The sequence below is a fragment of the Mus caroli genome, unplaced genomic scaffold (genome assembly GCF_978045245.1).
Source record: "Mus caroli unplaced genomic scaffold, Mus_caroli_1 scaffold_6, whole genome shotgun sequence".
In the NCBI taxonomy this organism is placed as follows: Eukaryota; Metazoa; Chordata; class Mammalia; order Rodentia; family Muridae; genus Mus; species Mus caroli.
Window position 1 is genome coordinate 125435903 of NW_028227261.1, and position 18969 is coordinate 125454871.

The 18969-nt window shown below is 36.5% G+C and overlaps 1 pseudogene; it reads right to left on the reverse strand.

Annotated features, from left to right (window-relative positions):
* Positions 1-11380: 11380 nt before the first annotated feature.
* Positions 11381-12085, reverse strand: LOC110292446 (small ribosomal subunit protein eS6 pseudogene; annotated as a pseudogene).
* Between the last annotated feature and the right edge of the window lie 6884 nt (positions 12086-18969).

Genomic DNA, 18969 nt, shown 5'->3' on the forward strand with positions numbered 1-18969 from the left:
AATGAATATAAAGAATAACAAGAGGAGTGTATTTAAGGAAGCATGCATTTTAAGAAACACATTATCTGGACTCATTATAAACATGTTATAAAATGTGATCGTATCCTAGTGCAGAATGCATTTGGTCCAACTTCAAAAGTTCTCATCATCTTTCACAGACTTAGCAGTGTTTAGAAGTCCAAAATCTCTTGTGAGTCTAAAGGCAATTGCTTAATTATGACTGCCTGGAAAATCAAAAAGCAAATTACATACTTCCAGCATTCAATGGCACAGAGTATACATTATCATTAAAAATGTAAGCAATAGAGCTATACCCAGGAAATACTAGACCAAAATAGCTATTGCCTTCCAACTATGTTGACTGAAACAGCTAGAGACAATATGATATAATACTATCTGCAGTATTAAGTGATAATTATGAAAAGAATGAGTTTTGCTATAAAACGAGCTACTGATCTTCTAATAAGCTTTAGCTACTTAGGTGTTCTTGGAAAGACACTATAAAAATTATTCTATACTCATGTATATGTCTACTAGCATTCATTATTAACATACTATAACACCCTTGGATATTTTTAAGACCAGGTTATTTACATTTTCTTTTCATTTTAGTTTGGAAGCACACTTTTACTTTAGGTGATTTGCCTGCGCAGTTGTTGCAACTCTAGAAATGAATTATTCAGAGAAGATATTTCACAATCATATGGGAAAGGTCTCAGTATGAAAAACTATAATAAAGGATATTTAGGATAGAAAAATATTACAAAAATAGAGAAAATACGAACAGGCTAGTATACGTATTTTATTTCAAATAGTTAAATTTTATTAACTTTACTAATTTTATTAAATTTTATTTATTAAATAGTTAATTTTTATTAAGAGCCTTTTCTCTTCCTGGAGGCTCAGGAGGCAGTTGGAAAAGACTGAGAACAGAAGCTGTGCTCTTGGTGTGAAAAAGGCTTGAATTCAAACTCAGTTAACACTGAAACAATTTAAGGAGACAGAAATTTTATTAAATCTGGTATATATGTACAACATGACAATAAGCTCTTTTCCAATAGAAAAACACAGATTTGAATATGTGTAAGCTTGTAAGCTGTGTATGAGTTCTTTTGATTATTTTTTCCACATTGGTAAGTTGTTAGAGATAAATTTAAATGTGAATAGTAACAAGAAGGACAATCATGAAGACTCCAGCTTCAGTGCCATTCAAGAATAGAATGAAAGTGAATTGGGAGGCTTTTATAATAAAACTGGTAATTATGAAATCCATTCCTGAAGGAATGGTTAAAGGAAGGTTAATTCTAACAGTCCTATAACCAAATCCACTTTGCTATCAAGACATCCTGCTTTCTGCCTGTGACGATGCTTGTCAACAAGTGACAGCTTTGCCACAAGCAAACTGGCAAGCATTTGTCTCTTCCTGGAGGCTCAAGAGGCAGCTGGAAAAGACTGAGAACAGAAGTCATCCTCTCAGTGTGGGAAAGGCTTGAATTCAATCTCAGTTAACACGGAAACGATTTAAATAGACAGAACACATCCTTTTGTTATTATCCCACTTCCTCTTGATGATGACACTCTCTGGATATGTAAATTGAGATGACAAAGCAACAATTGTTCTGGTGTGGAGTCTCCAATATGTTTGTCATTTATTACATGTAGCACAATTGCTATAATCCACTTATGGTAAAGTGATACTCTCCACTTCATTAAGGAATAGGGTACAGAGAGGCAAGGGGTTCCTTATCATGAACAGCAGGGATGCTGTATTCTATGGTTTCCCATAAGACAGCAAAGAGAGTGTTCTCAAAATCCCCTTTTTTTCCTGATAGAGTTCAAAGCATGAACCAAATGGTATTCACCCAAGGGGTTGTTGCTATGTGAGCCATTTTTATGTTAAAAACTACCCATTTTATGTAGTTCAGCTATAAGACACCACATTAAATTCTAAGTAGGATCCTCATTTCATGAGTGGACAGCTCAGACATTACAGCTTAAAAGTGACTCCAGGAAATACATGGTCCGTAGTCTGCAGGTGACCAGTCCCTGCTGATACTATTATCCTACATAGGGTGTTAACTCAATCACTATATACACACCACACAGCCTACTTAGCCTGCACCAGAAGGCCAGGAAGAATGAACTCAAGTATGAGACTCACAAGAGAAATTAAATACTCATGAAATATGTTAGCAACTGTAGCAAGATTTCAATACTTTTGAGATGTGAATAGATGTTGCTAAGCTGTGTAATGTATCATCATACTGATGTTGCCAGCTCTGGGGACCAGGAGAAGACAAGAAAATATTAAGCAAAGAGACACTCATGGCCACCCATTCTGTGTTTCAGTTTCTAAGAGTAAAGAACATAGAAATCTCTGGTAGTGTTGTCATGTTTCAGGACAAGGGAAGGTCAGTAAAATTGTCTTACCAGGGATCTCAGCACAATGACTCCAGCAGGAATGATTCCTTCAGAAGAATTCGACTGAATTGATGGAGCCACAGCACCATCATGTATGAGAGGAGTAAGCTCCATGAAAGAAGTGTTTTGAAGTGTGTGTGTGTATATGTGTGTGTGTGTGTGTGTGTGTTTATGCATGTGTGAGCTAGTAAACCAGGGTTAAGGATATGCCTAACAAAAGAGAACCTTTCACCACACTTGAATCTATCAAAGTCACAAGTCAAATGTAAACTGTATATTAATTTAATAACCCTAAGGCAACAGGTACAGTTTAAAATGGAATTATATTGTTGTAATTAGCAAATAAAACAAGTAAGTTAAAAAGCGACCCTGGATTATTTTTTATTAGTTAAACAAATGACCCACAGTAAAAGAATCTGGCTACAAGCTGGTGTTGGCAGCTATTTGGGAGAAAGGAACTGTGCATTCACACCTCTTGTAAAGCACTTGTATTCCTTTCTGTGTAATTTCATTCTGACTCACTGGATATACCAAAGAGTATTCATTTGTTGCCATTTTTACCTCTAGTAGTCTGGACAATCATGAAATCTCTCTGAAGACTCATTCTGGTTGAAACTTGTGAACTTTCGCATGAAAACTCGGAATTTAGTCTGTTTCTGGGACTGGCGAGCATGAACTCTGTACCTCTTGTAAAATTAAGTTTTAAAGTGTAGGTGACCAATAGCCCCTGAAATTAATAACCTTGAAAGCTGGAAGGAAGGACTAGTAGTCATTTAAACAATGAATGTTAACTATTTAAGATTCATCATGTAATTTTCATTTATTCACTAAATATGCTTAAGTTGTCATTCAATTAGAATTCTGTCTCAGTGTGCATCAGTGTTGTGTTTGTGTGAACTGAGATGCTCTGGAAAGGAAGTCATATCATTTAATTATCCCCCCCCCAAGCAATGTTTTGCACATGCGAAGCAAATTTTATTTAATATCTTACTGCAAGTAGTTTGAAAATGAAATTATAGGAATCATTAGGTACCCAACTCCATGATCAAGTTCTTCATGATTATTTAATCTCAATTCTCAATGCTTTCTTTTTCCTTCCTATTTCGTGGCAGATATTTGGCCATTGTTGGATAACAATGTGAAAACATCTGAGTGACAATTTGTGACTTTCAGTTAGGAGCTTCACGCACTCCATAAGTTGGTCCTTTCATTGGATCTGGTAATGATCCTGAACATTTTCTACTGTGACTATAAGACAGTTTATATAATATCCTGCACTTCCCAAAATGCCTTTAAAATGATGGAAAGCTATCTTCCGCATAAAAGCTATATATGAAAAACATTCAATGAATAATTTTCTTCTGTAATGTAATTCTGTCTTTGCTGTCAACATCATTTGGGGCACTTGCTTGTTTTGTTTCATTTTGGGTTTTTGTTGGTTTATTTTCTTTTGTTTTTGTTACTTCAGCTTTATCACATCTTATACATTAACTAACAAAGATCCTGATGTGTCCCTTGAAGGTCCTAAATGGCTATTCCATTTCTATTTATATTCCCATTTCTATTTACTTTTATTCTTATCTAATTCAGGAGCTTCCTCCTAACTCATGCTTTACAGCACTATATAGAAATTCTCTGTATCACCAAGCATGGTGACTCATGCTTGAAATTTTATCAAGGAAGCAGAAGATCAGTTTTCAGGGCACTACCCTACATAATAGGACAGTGTGTAAAAAAAAAAAGTATAAAATAAATGTGACACTTCTTAGTATAAGTTACTGTAAGAAATCAACATATAATATGTATGACAGTCTCAGATCCTCCAATGTGCCTTCACTTGCTTTCTGTTGTGATAAAATGCTGACCAAAAGCATTTGGGGAAGGAAACAATTTATTTGGATTATAGGTTTCAGTCCATCATTAAAGGAAGCCAAGGCAGAAATGTAAGGCAATAACTTAGAGTTGGAAGCTGAAGAAGAACCCATAGAGGAATGCTGCTTATATAGCTTGTTGGTAGGCTCAGGGTCAGATATTTTCCTATGCTGCCCAGGACCACCTGCCTAAAGATGGCAACACCCACAGAGGGCTGGATCCTCAACATTTATTAGCAGCTAAGAAAATGTCTCACAACTCTGTTCATAGGTCAATATGATCTAGACAATTGATCACTAGAATTTCCATCTCCCAGGTGACTCAGGGATATGTTTGCAGGTGAAGCTAATTATAATAATAGGTATTGATAACTTCTTTCCCACATTTTTACTAATCTCTGCTCCTTGTGTTCTGAAAACACTTAATTATTAATAGGTCATGAGTGTAACTGTGTCTACCAGAATGACTGGATTATGATGTGATAAGACTTAACCTCTTAAACTCAGTGACTTAAACATTTGAAAAGAAGCAAAGGTTGACACAGTATTGCTTTCCTCCATCATCATTTGGGCAGCATGGCTGGCTCCCTCTGGGGAATATGTGGAAAGGAAAATTGAACATTTGTATGACATGTGATGTCCCATGATACTCACATTAATACCTGTCAGCAGAGTCACGGTTTCAACACGTAGGTAAGGAAAGCTAAATATAGTGAATCATACGGAGCAGAACAAAGTATGGAGAGAGGAGCAAGGACTAAGTAGAACACAATTGGTTTCGCTTGCTACTACACTGTGGGTGAAGCAAAAACCAGAGCAAATTATAGTACAAGTTATGCTGCTGGATTCTCTGGACCATTTTGGTTGTCCCAGGGACAATGTAACTTAGTATACATACTGAAATACCCACTGAGGGCTTTGTGCACCAACGCATAGCACACCTTTGCCTCTTGATGCAGGGTGGTTGCAATATTTGAACTGTACATAGTTTTCTTGTGTTTGCCTGCCCATTTACATGTTATGAACTCTGACTACATTAATTACATCTGCCACTTTCTATAAATAAATATTAGGAGCAAGTAAAACTAGTGTTCAATATTGCTTTGTATTTCTCAAGGTGTGCCTTGTCAGTAAACAGGTTAAAGTCTTCATGGCCAGCTTTCATTGAACTTGGTTAGTGCCAGTATGATCAACATGATGTGATTAAATTGATCATAATCAGAAAAGCACCATAGCTACATTACAGTGTAGTCACTTGTTTTGTTTGTGGATTATATGTATAATGTCCAAGTCATCTTTCAAGTCATTTCCACATATTCAGAGATGCTTCTAGATTCAACATATTAGAGTGGTTCTCAGTGAAAATTTTAAAGAAAAAGATGCTTAAATTAAAATGTCTCTTCATGTATTTCTGCAACTAATAATCAGAAAAAACAAACTACCTGAAAATAATCAGTGTTAAAACAAACAGTGTTGATCAAAGTACATAAGGATTTTCTCCTAGAAGCATTCATTTATACTATAAATGTTCATCACATCTATAATTATAATTTAAAGAAACCATAAGGATACCCCTTAAACCCCTTGACCTTTAAATTTGACATACAATGTTTATTTGTAAACTTCCACAAGATTAAATAGAAGACGAAAATAAAATATGTATGATGTGTGATTGCCAAAAATAAGTAGAAAAAAATAATAATATTAACTTGTAGGATTTGGACAAGAAGCTCAGTTCCTCAAATATCTGTTGTTACCATGCTTTTAGAAGCAATATTATAAACAGTATGGCATTTTCTAGGATGAAAAACCAAAGATATTTTTAAAGTACATGGAACAGTCTTTTTCATATTCAGTAATTTAAAAAGATAGTTTCTTGCTTTGTTACAGTTTTATAGAAGTGATTAATCATGAAACCAGATTAACACTGGCTGTCTTCCAATGTTATGTGGCAGACAAGCTATTAATGTTATACTTATTTCAAAATGTTTAAAATAATTTTTACCAATTTATAATTTGAATATCAAATATACACAAGAACACATTGTCAAAGCCTAGTCATAGTTGATGGTGACATTTGGGAGACACTGAAAGCAATAATTTGTCTTTGCCATTCTTCAGTCTTTCATGCCTGCCTCCTAGCCACCCTAAGTTGGGCAGTCTTCTCTGTCATGTGCTCCATGCAGCTGTGATCCTCTGCCCTGTCTTAGGCTCAAATTATTTAAATAATTATGGACAGAGCATCTCAAACTGTGAGTCAAATAAATCTTTCTTTCAGATTGTTTCTCTGAGGTATTTGTCACAATAGAAAATCCAACAACCTGTCAACTAAATCATTAAATTTATTAGAGATGATGGTACAATACTAGGCAGACAGCACATTGACATCTAAAATGTAAATATAGCAGAAAATATTTGTAATACAACTTGCAGAACAGTATTCAAAATCTTAGTGCAGTTCTCTGACAACATTATGGTAGTTAAACTATGCAGCAATGGATTAGGGAACAAGATTAGAGTGTACATGTAAATTTATGGTGATAAGATTCACACCACCCATGTGGACAAATATTTCCATACATAACACAAAAGCTGAGGATTGGAAAGCAAAATTTTTATTGAAATTATAAATGATTTGTAAAAGCTACATCTACTTTTTGGCTTCATTTATTACCCCTGTCTTAATCACTCTAAAATTAGTGATTTCCCAGATACTGACATATCACTTCAAACTTCTCAACTACTGTTGAGAATATTCTAATTCTTGTACACATGTGGAACATTATCTAAACTCAACAGACTCATAGAAGTAATATAAAAAAAATTAGTATTTTGCCAAACCCTGGAAATTATCATAAAGAGAAATTATATACCTCCTCATGTTGAATTTAGAATTTCTCTACTTGGGACATAAACCTAGAGAATAGACCCTAGCCCCTGTTCCAACACAATGCCCAAAATACAAAGTACACTTAAACCACACACTATAGAATTCACGGTGTACACACAGGGCACACAGAGGACAATATTAACACTCTCATGTATAGGTTCAAGAAACTTTGCGTTTCTTTCTCTAGAACATCCCATTCTGCTCCTCCTGGGAGGAAATTTTCCTCACAGAGAATCATTAGGAGAAACCATTAGGATATAAAACACACAAGGCTGTCACTTGAAAGGGAGGAATGTATAATCCATTTTCCACTCAGAAGGATAAGAATATATGTGGTTCAAAGCCAGGTAATCTTTTTGCTATTGGTTTGGCAATACTATATCAGATTCTCCCCAGACCTTATCATTAGCCTGTCAATCCATAGAAACTATCTTTGTTGAAGGTGTCACACATAATCAATCTATAGTACCCATCTTTATGGACGATGTCACTTGGACTTTACAGTTTCCATGTAGTCATGTCTTAAGCTTTATTGTACACATAGTGTTGAGTTAGGTATCATTAGGAAATTTCTCACCAAATTGTATGCTTAAATATACCTAAAATAAACTACTCAGTGTCAGTCTCCTGAAGATTGAACCAACACCAGCTATTTAGTCATGTTGAACCAAATAACCTTTCCACACATGGATTGTGACTCTGCTGGCCAAGGTGGAGACAGAGATGCCCCCTCCACTGTATCTATTCTCTATTTTCATTTAAATTATATTTCCCATTACTTATTCTTTTATTTTAATAGAACAACTCAGCAAAGTAAAATTGTATTTTATTCTTGGACATTTTTCATATGGACTTGTAGGCATTCCCCCCCAAAACAATAACAACTTGATAAAAATTTTTAAATGAAGAATAATAAAGTTTTTTCTTCATTCTTTTTAATCATCTCATACAAATTAATTGCTTTCATAGTATATCTAGGTACCATCATAAAAGTTTCTCCCAGTTATTGGCACTTATTCAAAATATTTGGTGACTTCCTGTACGTTCATGACTTCTGTAGCAACTTTTTAAAACCATTGTTGTCTTTGGTCAGGTCACTGTTTCAGTTATACTGGGTTTGGATTTTCTATTTCTCTTCTATAACTATTATATTTAATTTTTACTGCTCCTCTAAATGGATTATAATCTACTTATATGTCAAAATCAAATTATACTCATATACATGTTAGATAGGTAGATATATTGATGATACATACATACATATATAGATGATAGGTAACATTACATAAACATTTATAAAGATCACTATAATATTCCTTTCTCTCACCACAATTCTTAGCATAGTTTTACATTCCTTAGTTTCTTCTTTCACAGTTTCTAAGCCACTAGGATTTTGCTTTGAAGCCCTGCTTCATCTGACTTCAATATTTCCATTAGCAAATGTATTCTCACTTGCCATATTTTCTTTCTTACTTGAAGCAAGAGTATACATTGCTTTTATAACTCATTACATAGCCAATACTAGCTTTGTTCCAGGAACTGCTTGCTACTCATCATTTTACATAATGATTTCCACTGAAGTTTTGACAAACTTGCTTAATTAAACAGAAAAGAGCTATAAGCAACTGGATCTTTCTTTTGTTTTAATTAGATATTTTCTTTATTTACATTTCAAATGCTATCCTGAAATTACCTATGCACCCCCCCAGCCCTGCTCCCCTACCCACCCACTCCCATTTTTTGGCCCTGGCGTTCCCTTGTACTGAGGCATATAAATTTTGCAAGACCAATGGGCCTCTCTTTCCACTGATGGCCGACTAGGCCATCTTCTGCTATATATGCAGCTAGAGACATGAGGTCTGGGGGTACTGGTAAGCTAATATTGGTTTTCCACCTATAGGGTTGCAGACCCTTTCAGCTCCTTGGGTATTTTCCCTAGCTCCTCCATTGGGGGCCCTGTGTTCCATCCAATAGATGACTGTGAGCATCCACTTCTGTATTTGCCAGACACTGGCATAGCCTCACAGGAGACAGCTATTATCATGGTCCTTTCAGCAAAATCTTGCTGACATATGCAATAGTTTCTGGGTTTGGTGGCTGATTATGGGATGGATCCCCGGGTAGGGTAGTCTCTGGATTGTCCATCCTTTAGTCTTAGCTCCAAACTTTGTCTCTGTAACTCCTTCCATGGGTATTTTGTTCCCTATTCTAAGGAGGAATCCTTTAGGTGCTCAGCTGAAAAAAAAGTTAACTTTCCTTCCTGCTTTCCTTCTTTCTTTATTTCATTCATTCCTGCTTTCTTAATTGCTTGCTTTTTTTTATTTTGTTTGTTTGTTTGTTTGTTTCCTTTTTTCTTTTTTATTTTGTTTTTTTGTTTTTTTGAGACAGGGTTTCTCTGTGTAGCCCTGGCTGTCCTAGGACTCACTTTATAGCTCAGGCTGGCCTCAAACTCAGAAATCCTCCTGCCTCTGCCTCCCAAGTGCTGGGATTAAAGGCATGAGCCACCCCTGCCCAGCTCTTGCTTGCTTTCATTTCTTTATGTTTGTTGATTTTATTCTTTTATTGTCTCAGTTTATTACATTTTTTTTTTTTTACAAATGCTCTCATCCTTGGTGGAATGAAGTAATGGTTACATTTCCTTCCATGACTGAGATTTTAATATTTAGAAATAAAATGACTCATAGGAGAAAGCAAAATTCAATTCACATTACCTGAATGTTCACATAAGGTGACTGACAAAGCAGCACCCTCCCCAAGCATATGCATATGTTTAATGAGGAGGATATGTGAACATAAATATCCTTCATTCATGACTCCTAGGGACTCATCTGTGATATTTAACAGAGGAAATTGATGGAACAAGTTTTAAAGAAGTACAAGTAATAAATAATCTTAGGAACAAAATATTAGAGTAAATGTTTACAATACAGTGTAACTAAAAAAAAAGTCACTGGTATAAAATAAGTTTCAGACATGTATTTATTTCTATGAGAGAATATGTTCTTACACTACATTCTAAATCCAAAACTTTCTAAGGTAGCTGAAAAAGTGATTCTTTGTTACTGGGGAACAGAGCCTTGCATGAAGATGTGGGGCAATGTGTGTGTGTGTGTGTGTGTGTGTGTGTGTGTGTGTGTGTCTACATTGAGATTTCCCACTGGAGTAGTTAGGGAGAGTCTCCTTAGCTCAAAATCGTTAGGAGTGAGACTTAGCCAAGTTCTGGCTAGCACATTCAAGTATGCAATTAGGTTCATAACTAAGGAAGAGACCACCAAGGAGGGATCATTGTGTGCTACTGCAAAGGAATCTTTAGAAAAGAAACAAAGAACCAATGGATTCTTTGGAAAATCAAAGGTAAAATTCAATTATGTAAAATATTCAATAGCTAGAAAAAGTAACAGAAATGTACTCGCTTGCCTTTCTCGTTAAGATAAGTGGTCTTTTGTGGCTGTAATATGGGAAAACCTATTATTCTACTTTGAAGGAAGAAGAAAGTTTGCAAGAATTACTAGAAGTAAGAAAGTAATGTCTCAGTTAAAAATAAAATTTCAGATTCTCCTTTTTTCTAAACAGAGGTACATGTTTGAATTGAACCTTTTTTTTTTTAAATCTTGCTGTGTCTAGTTCTTTCTGACAAGCTATGAGCCATGAAAATGATCATTATTCAAAAGAATTTAATGCATGACATGCTATTTCTGCATTTTTTTTCATTTTGTGTATATAGTAATCCCAAAAGGTATGCTTTATTGTGCTCATTAGCAGATAAATAAGTTCATGAACTTAGCTGTGCTTGACTTCACAGAGTGCCCTGAAATACAACTAATATTCTACCAGGGATTTTTACTGTCACAACTGAGTTCTTAGTCATTCTGCCATGTGCCTCAAAAGTAGAATTTATAGTTTATTGATGAAAAGTAAGGTAGAAAGAAGTATAAACACACTGTGGAACGTTAGGTCAGTCTTCAGACTGAGACCCGACAAGTTGCTTATTATTTGATACCAGAACTCATATAAAATTTGATTATTAAATAAACCTATTATCTCTAAAACTGATAGCTTTTTATTGTCCCTCTAACTATCTAAATATCTCCTAGTATTTTTGGAAAGGTCAAGATATTATTTTATTTTATTTAATTTAATTTTTTTCAAGGCCTGATTATTTATTTGTTACTCTTAAAGACTCTGACTAGACTCAGACTTAGAAGTAGAAGCTTTCAGATAGAACAGCCTATGTTCCTTAGCAATCTGTTCCTGGTGCTTTTCTTTGGCTTCCTTCATTCTCTTGGTCAAAAGTTTAGCATATTCTGCAGCCTCCTCCTTGTTTTTCTTAGTGTGCTATTTCTTCAGAGCAATACATAAGCATTTGCGTTGCAGAACACATTGAGTAACAAGACTCTGAATCCTGGGTGTTTTGGTCCTAGGCTTCTTAATTTGTTTAATGGCTTTCTGACATCATCTTTGGAGAGATGGAAAAGCTTTTGGATTCTACTGTTCTTTTAGGTCCCAATCGATGAGGCCTAGTAGTATCTGTTAGTCCAGGAATATCCTTCTCTCCTCTCTTCACAATAACCAAATTGAGAACACTTAGATTGGCGTCTATAATATATCCGCAAGCAGACTTGTGCTTCCTCTCTTCAGTTCTCCTTGATCTATAACAAGAATGCCCCTTACTCAAGAGCAGGTACACTCTCCCATGGGTCAAAACGCCTTGCTTCATGGGAAAACCTTGTTTGACATTCTCATGGCTGGTCTGGACCTCATAACCCTCCTGCTCCTCACCAAGAGAATTAACAGCTACGCATGTGGCCATGAACGTCTCATAGACCTTATGAAGCTTGCACTTGTCATCCACTTCAATGAGTTTCTATCAGCCAGTGGCAGGGAAGGCGATAGTAAGCTTCATCTTGACACCAAGATATTTTTTTTAAATAAATTTGTTCTGTAAAGATTCCTATGGAAATTAGTTACTAATAAAGTTAAATTTTATTTAGCCAAAAGTAAGTATTTAATGAAAACACTAATAACATTAAAATGAGAAGAATTTCAGGATTATGTGTTTCTTCCGTTTTAGTTGCAAATTGAGAAACGGGTACTTACTGTCATAATGCATTGACCTATATGTCTTAAATTATAATTAGACTTAAATTCATGGGCTCGCTGAATGTTTAAGGAGTTATTCCTTAATGATATTCCAAGATAAATGCAACTCCCTCAGAGTACGTGGGAGTAGGTGTCACATTTACATGTGCTGTATGTAACCATTTGTATGCTGATGTTCAAAGCATGTTTACCGGACTTCAGCAGAAACATCTATAAAGTGATGATGCATTAAAGATGGCCTTGGTACATATACTTTTCAATTATACTCTACAGTGTTTCTGTAATGCTGCATCTAATCCAGCAATAGAATATTTGCTAAGCAATATCACCTTAACAACTTCTGTAGGCAAGTCAAAAGCAGAATGAATACGTGCTTTTTCTCAACGGGGAATTTCTAGCATATTTTCTGCTACTGAGAAGAGATTTAAAAAAAAAGAAATTCCAATTTAATCTATCAACTCTCTAGTACTAATCCGTAGTGAAAATGAAACTCTGAAATAAGATAGCACAGTCTTCAGGAATATTCAGCTGCAGCATTAATGTATCTTGTGTTTTTTCATTTTAAAACAAAGTTATATACTCAATTTTTTTTATCAACCAACTGCATTTTGACTCAGGAACAATAGAAGAAAAAGAAAGATGAATTTGCTCCTAAGTAGTATCATTGCTTAAGCACTTGCTACAGTTTAAGACACAAATAAAAAGCAACACTCACCTCCTACTGTTCTTCTGGAGACTTCTTGTTACAGTTTCACAGAAGACAACATCAACAGTCAGAGTTCAGAAAGACTATCCTTGTCCAGCCTGTGTTCCCACTGAGCTCCAGCCTGTTTTATTCACCATCAAAGTCAAATAAACAAGAGCTTTCCATACATTATTCTACTTATTCACGCCATGAGTATTTATTATTCAGATTGCCATATTATTGTTAAAAGGCTAGATTAAAATGCTGTGAGAAAAATATTTCGAATTGTTTTCTTCTATGATTTCAAGTACAATTGTAAGTGGGAAAATCCTTTGGAAGACCCTCTTCATATTTTACTATTGACTTGCTGGTGAGAATTCAAACTTGCACCGTTGCTATGGAAATCAGTGTGGGGGTTCCTCAGGAAGCTGGGTATAGGTAAGTCTCAAGGTATAGCTATATCACCCAAAGGAATTTCATCCTAGCACAGAGATACTTATCCATGATCATTGCTGTTCTACTCAAAATAGCCAGAAATCGGTAACAGCCTAAATGCCCATCAAAGAATGAAGTGATAATGTGTGGTACATTTACACAATGTAATATTGCTTGTTTGCTTAACAAATGAAATCATAAATTTCACAGGTAAATGGATATAGCAAGAAAACATTTAACTGTGGCAACCCAAACCTTGATAGACTAACATCCCATATTTTTCTCTTATACGTAGAGATTAGGATATAAGCCTTCAATACATGGTCTACAATCCAAAGAAGCTCAAAGATTAGGTAAATTTATGAAAATGTAAATTCTATATGATAATGAAGTTGAGTCTATGGCAGTTTGAACATCAGTTCTGGGTATGAACCATCAGAATTTGCTCATTCATAAAAGGAAGGTGCCTAAAACTGACTTGCTATACACCAGTGAGGTAACACACACAGTCATCTACAGGTGACATGGACTAAATAATGTATTAGAAATCTCAAGTTCTTCATGCAATCTACTTCCTTTGATCCTGAAGGTGAAACAGTTTAGAAAATGAGAATATGAAAAGCAAGATCTCCTTCCCTAGTCATGCCCAGTGAGATCACTCAGAGCTAACAGCAATTTCTTCACCTTTTGGTAGGAAAATGGCCGCCAGTTGGTAGGAGCCCATTTGGTACCAGATAAATCCAGAAGTTGTAAATTTCTGAATTTTTGCATGGTAAATGCCCAAAAATAAAACAAACTTTCTGCAGTCAACAGATGGATTCAGACAGGGGAACATGATAGCCTCAATGGTGCAGTAGACAAACCTACACTACCCTAAGCTACCTGTATCTTAACCTGCAAGGTCTACGAGAATGTTATCTTACACATCAGAAGACACATTTGCATGTTCATTTAAGTTGAGGATTAGATTTTCTGAGTTATTCCAAGTGCCACATGATAGTCACAATTGGCCTTATGAGGAAGAGGGGAAAGTAAGAGTCAAGCAAGGCATCCTGGTAATTAATAGAAGCAGAATGAGACAGGGGTGGGAAAACCACTCAACAAGTTACTTCAGAGATGAAGTAAGTGTGGCACATGGCATGTACTCTGCCTTGGGAAGTTAAAAACCTCAAGGAATATATATATATATACATACATATATATTTTTTTCCCAAGAGCTTCCAGAAAGAGTTCTGTTAACATTGTTCTAAATATTCCAAACAACTAGGACTATAAAATAATACTGCTTCAATTTACATAGTGTGTGTTAATTGATAATAACAGTGATACAAACAAATACAATAATGTTTAACTTGAGCACATGTTGCACACATTCACATGTATATGTAGATTCCAAGATGGGAACAATTCCATCACTGACTAATCCTGGCCACCAATTCTTTGTACAGCGAACTAAGACAGTAGGTTTTGTAAAGACTTTATACATCCTTTTTATGTTGCTGCTAAGTACAAAGAATAAAGTGAAAAGGCAGCCTTTCATTTTCTTTAAAGCCCAAGCTCTGCTTCCCTCACCTGCTCAATAGCTTGTAAAACTAACAAACGATAACTTGTGAAGTGTGCAATTTTTGAGCAATAAATAAAGCAGTTCTCTAAGCATCTATTAGTCTACAGGCTCAAAAGTTAGGATGTGTGCTTTATCTTTTGCCAGGCTTAGAATGGATCATGGATTATAACGTCTGGTAAGGTTGCACTGAACATGTATTAAAGTCAGCAAGGTACTGGAAACTGAGAGAACAGTGTCTGCTATGTAATTTCTTGTTTTTATTCTGTGTATGGGCTTTGTTTTCTCATGTGTACATGGAATCTTGCTTTATCGTACCTAGAATAAAGTGCTAATGTCAAAATGCTTGTTATAAATTAAATCACAATGATATTAGTATAATAATGTATACTCTCAGTTTCCTTTTCTTAAAATACATCCATAAATAGTCAAAATTTAATTTGTTGCTAGATAGTCATAGGCCCTATGGGAGAATACACTACTATTCTCCTAAATAAACAGGATTAGAATGGCTCTTAATGACTTATTGATACATCCATAGATCAGTGGATTTCTAAAACTTTGTTAGAGAAACTTGTTTTCTTTCAGGGATCTTTAAGGAAAAGAAGGCAAGAAGATTGTAAGTGCCAGCAGTGGTAGATGACTTCAGGAAAACACCATTTTCTGGGCACCCTGCACTTACATTATGACAGCATACAAAATTCTTGCATGAACTCAAGCCAGACAAATTTTCAGCCTGGGTGACAGGGATGGACACAAAGTCCCACCAAAAATGGGGAAGCTACTGGCGTTTGATAGCTTTTGAGGATAGGCCTCACAGCCAAGAGTAGTTGGGCAATACAAACTAAATTTGATATAGTTGAAGAAACAGAAGAGAAGGAGGAGAAAGAGGAATAGAAGGAGGAGGAGACGGAGGAGAAGAAGAAAGGAGAATGAGGAGGAAGAGAAAGAGGAGATGAGGGCAAGAGAGAAGGAGGAGGATGGAATTAGGTAGTGGGTAGTGAGGCAGGGTTAATGTAGGAAGAGTTGGGGAATGAGAAGGGAGTATGACCAAAATACACTGAAATTCTCAAAAAAATTAATAAAGTAATATCAAAGTCTAACATACATTTATAATGGAAATGCATGCATAGATTGATTGAATTTGTCATCACATTAATATTCAGGGACTCTATTTTTGAACCCAAACTAAAGCCACAAGCACAAATACCTGGGTTATCACAGACAAGACATGGATGTAGACTCTGACCATCCTCTGTTAGCTTAGCTACCAATTTAGCTGCTAAATTTCTCATTGAAACCTTGAGCAGCCAAGAACTTTCCCAAATTTTCCTATTATGGAGAGCTGAGGATGAGTGCAGGGAGAGACTAAACTGGAAATATTTACAGGAAACTAACAACTGTTTTGTTGTTGGTTTTTTTTTTTCATTAGATTCACAGTTTTGGCCTCTATCTTTATCAATAATAAGGTAATTGAATAACCCCCCCCCCCCCCAAAAAAAAAGTCAACGGGGTCTAAGAGCCTAGGACTGTGGAGTACTAGAAGTCTTCTCTATTCTGCCTTATTTCTCAGTCTCTGTGCACTCCCATTCCCATGGGCAGAACAGGGGCCTTATGAAGAGGCTGCATAATGCTTCTAAATGGTATGTTCCACATACCATGTCCTCCTGTGCCCTCTGAGTTGTATTTCTTGCCCCAATTTCTTCCTGTCCTTTTTTGGTCATGGTACAGTAAAGATTCCCTTCAGATGTCATAACTCCTTCTTGACCACAATTTTCTGGGGAAAACATTTAAAGAAGAAAAGAATTAAGGTTGACAATGTGGTTTTCCTTTGTACTTTAATTTGGTTTATTATAAAGTATTACCCAAATTGCTTAAATGCAAATATATATGAATCACTAAAAACGGAGAGAAAATAAAAAGATTAGTTCCAAAGGGATCAAAATAGAGCATAACAAATACCAGAAGAGGAAGTGAGAACTGGCTGAAAGATGAATTACATGTTGTATTGAAATCTTGACTGACTGCAGGCTTTTTAGCTAACACTTATGTAGGTGTATGGGGGATATAAAATGATGGAGGACCACAAACCACCATTTATTCCATCTAAACACTGAAGGGTGGTTTTGGTTGATGAATGTTGCCTGCTGTGAAAGCCCCTAAGAATGAACTGACCAGGCAGGAAGCAGGCAGTTGGCTCTGGCCATATCAGTCCCTGTGCCTACCCCAGATCACACCTTTATGTGGCAGTTTAGGCTTTGTTTATTTCTTCCTTTATTTAGCCTCCCTAAAGTAGAGCACAAAGCAAATAGCATTCATTTGTCAAAGCTTTTATTTACAAAACTGTTATATGCAATACTCCATAGGGAGCCAAATTAATAAACTTTGGTTACTAGTTACTGCTTCCATGTAAAATGACCAAAAAGCACATTTAGAAGTAAATATATTCTTGAATTTTTAATTAAAAATTTCCTTTATTAAAAGTAGTGAATATTTATCAATACAGTCATGTGTGTGTGTGTGTGTGTGTGTGTGTGTGTGTGTGTGGTGTATATGTGTGTATGAAATACACAATTCATTTATATCGGTACATTTCACATTCTTTTTTTTCTTATTCTTTAAACTGTTTTTACATTCTATACTTTATTCCCCTCACTGTCCACCCTCTGACTGTTCTACATCTTATATCTCCTCCCCCAACCCCATTCCCAACCCCTACTCCACCAGTCCTCCCTACTCCCTGAGTTCTCAAGTCTCTTGAGGGTTAGGTGTATCTTCTCTGACTGAGTCCAAACCTGGCAGACCTCTGCTGTGTATGTATCAGGGGCCTCATATCAGCTGGTGTATGCTGCCTGGTTAGTGACTTAGTGTGGGAGAGATTCCATGGGGGTCCAGGTTAATTAAGACTGCTGGTCTTCCTATAGGGTTGCCCTCTTCCTCAGCTTCTTCCAGCTTCCACCTAATTCAACCACGGGGGTCAGCAGCTTCTGTCCATTGGTTGGGTGTAAATATCTGCATCTGACTCTTTCAGTTGCTTGTTGGGTCTTTCAGAGGGCGGTCTTTATAGACCTCTTTCTATAAGCACCCCATAGCATTAGAAATAGCATCAGGTCTTAGGACCTCCCCTTGAGCTGGATCCCAATTTGGGCCTGTTACTGGACCTCCATTTCTTCAGGCTCTTCTTCATTTTTGTCCCTGAAATTCTTTCAGATTCCTACCTTCTGAGATTGCCTGTTTCCAGAGCTTTCTGAATAGCCAGCCTTTTCTCAGGTTGATACTTTCTCCATCTACCTTCAAGAGAAAATATTCACTCCCTTGCAATGGGCAAATATATGCTTTGTTGGTTGTGTTGTTTTTATATCAGTCAGAGGCAGAGCAAACATCTAGCTTAATACCAGGTTTGGTGGCCAAGGTTGTTTTATGCCTAGGACAAATAACAGCCAAATTAAGTAAAATCAAATCCAGGTGGTGCAGCAGGGGAGAAGGAAGACAGACAGAGACCTATAGTGTGTCATGCCTTCAGGTGTGAGTGAAAAACATGCCCACAGACCTACCCTCGACTTCAAGGCACTCAGGGCTCTACCTACCACCATCCAGCACAGTGCTGAGGAAGAAGGCAGACAAGAGATCGGTGGACTGCCATGCTACCCATAGACCTGCCAGTGCATAGGCAACAGGCAGGCTTTAGATATCACCTTGCTGGAGGATGTCACCCAGGGGCCCAACAGCCATGTGACCAGTCTTCAGCAGGAGCCAACAGGGTATGCAAATATGTGGTGGACAGATGCAAAAGGAAAATAAGAGGAGAAGCTTGAGAACTATAAAGAGAGATAGAGCTAGAGACTCATGGGGAGAGAGGATTAGCCTGTTTTGAGTTGCCAGCCTTACCACCGGGAGCCACGATGAAGTCCTAGCACCAGCTACCACCAATGGACTTGGCAAGGTTCATTGCTATGCATGCAAAGGACCAGCCTAGGAATGGAGAAGTGTTCTGAGAGTAAGGGTA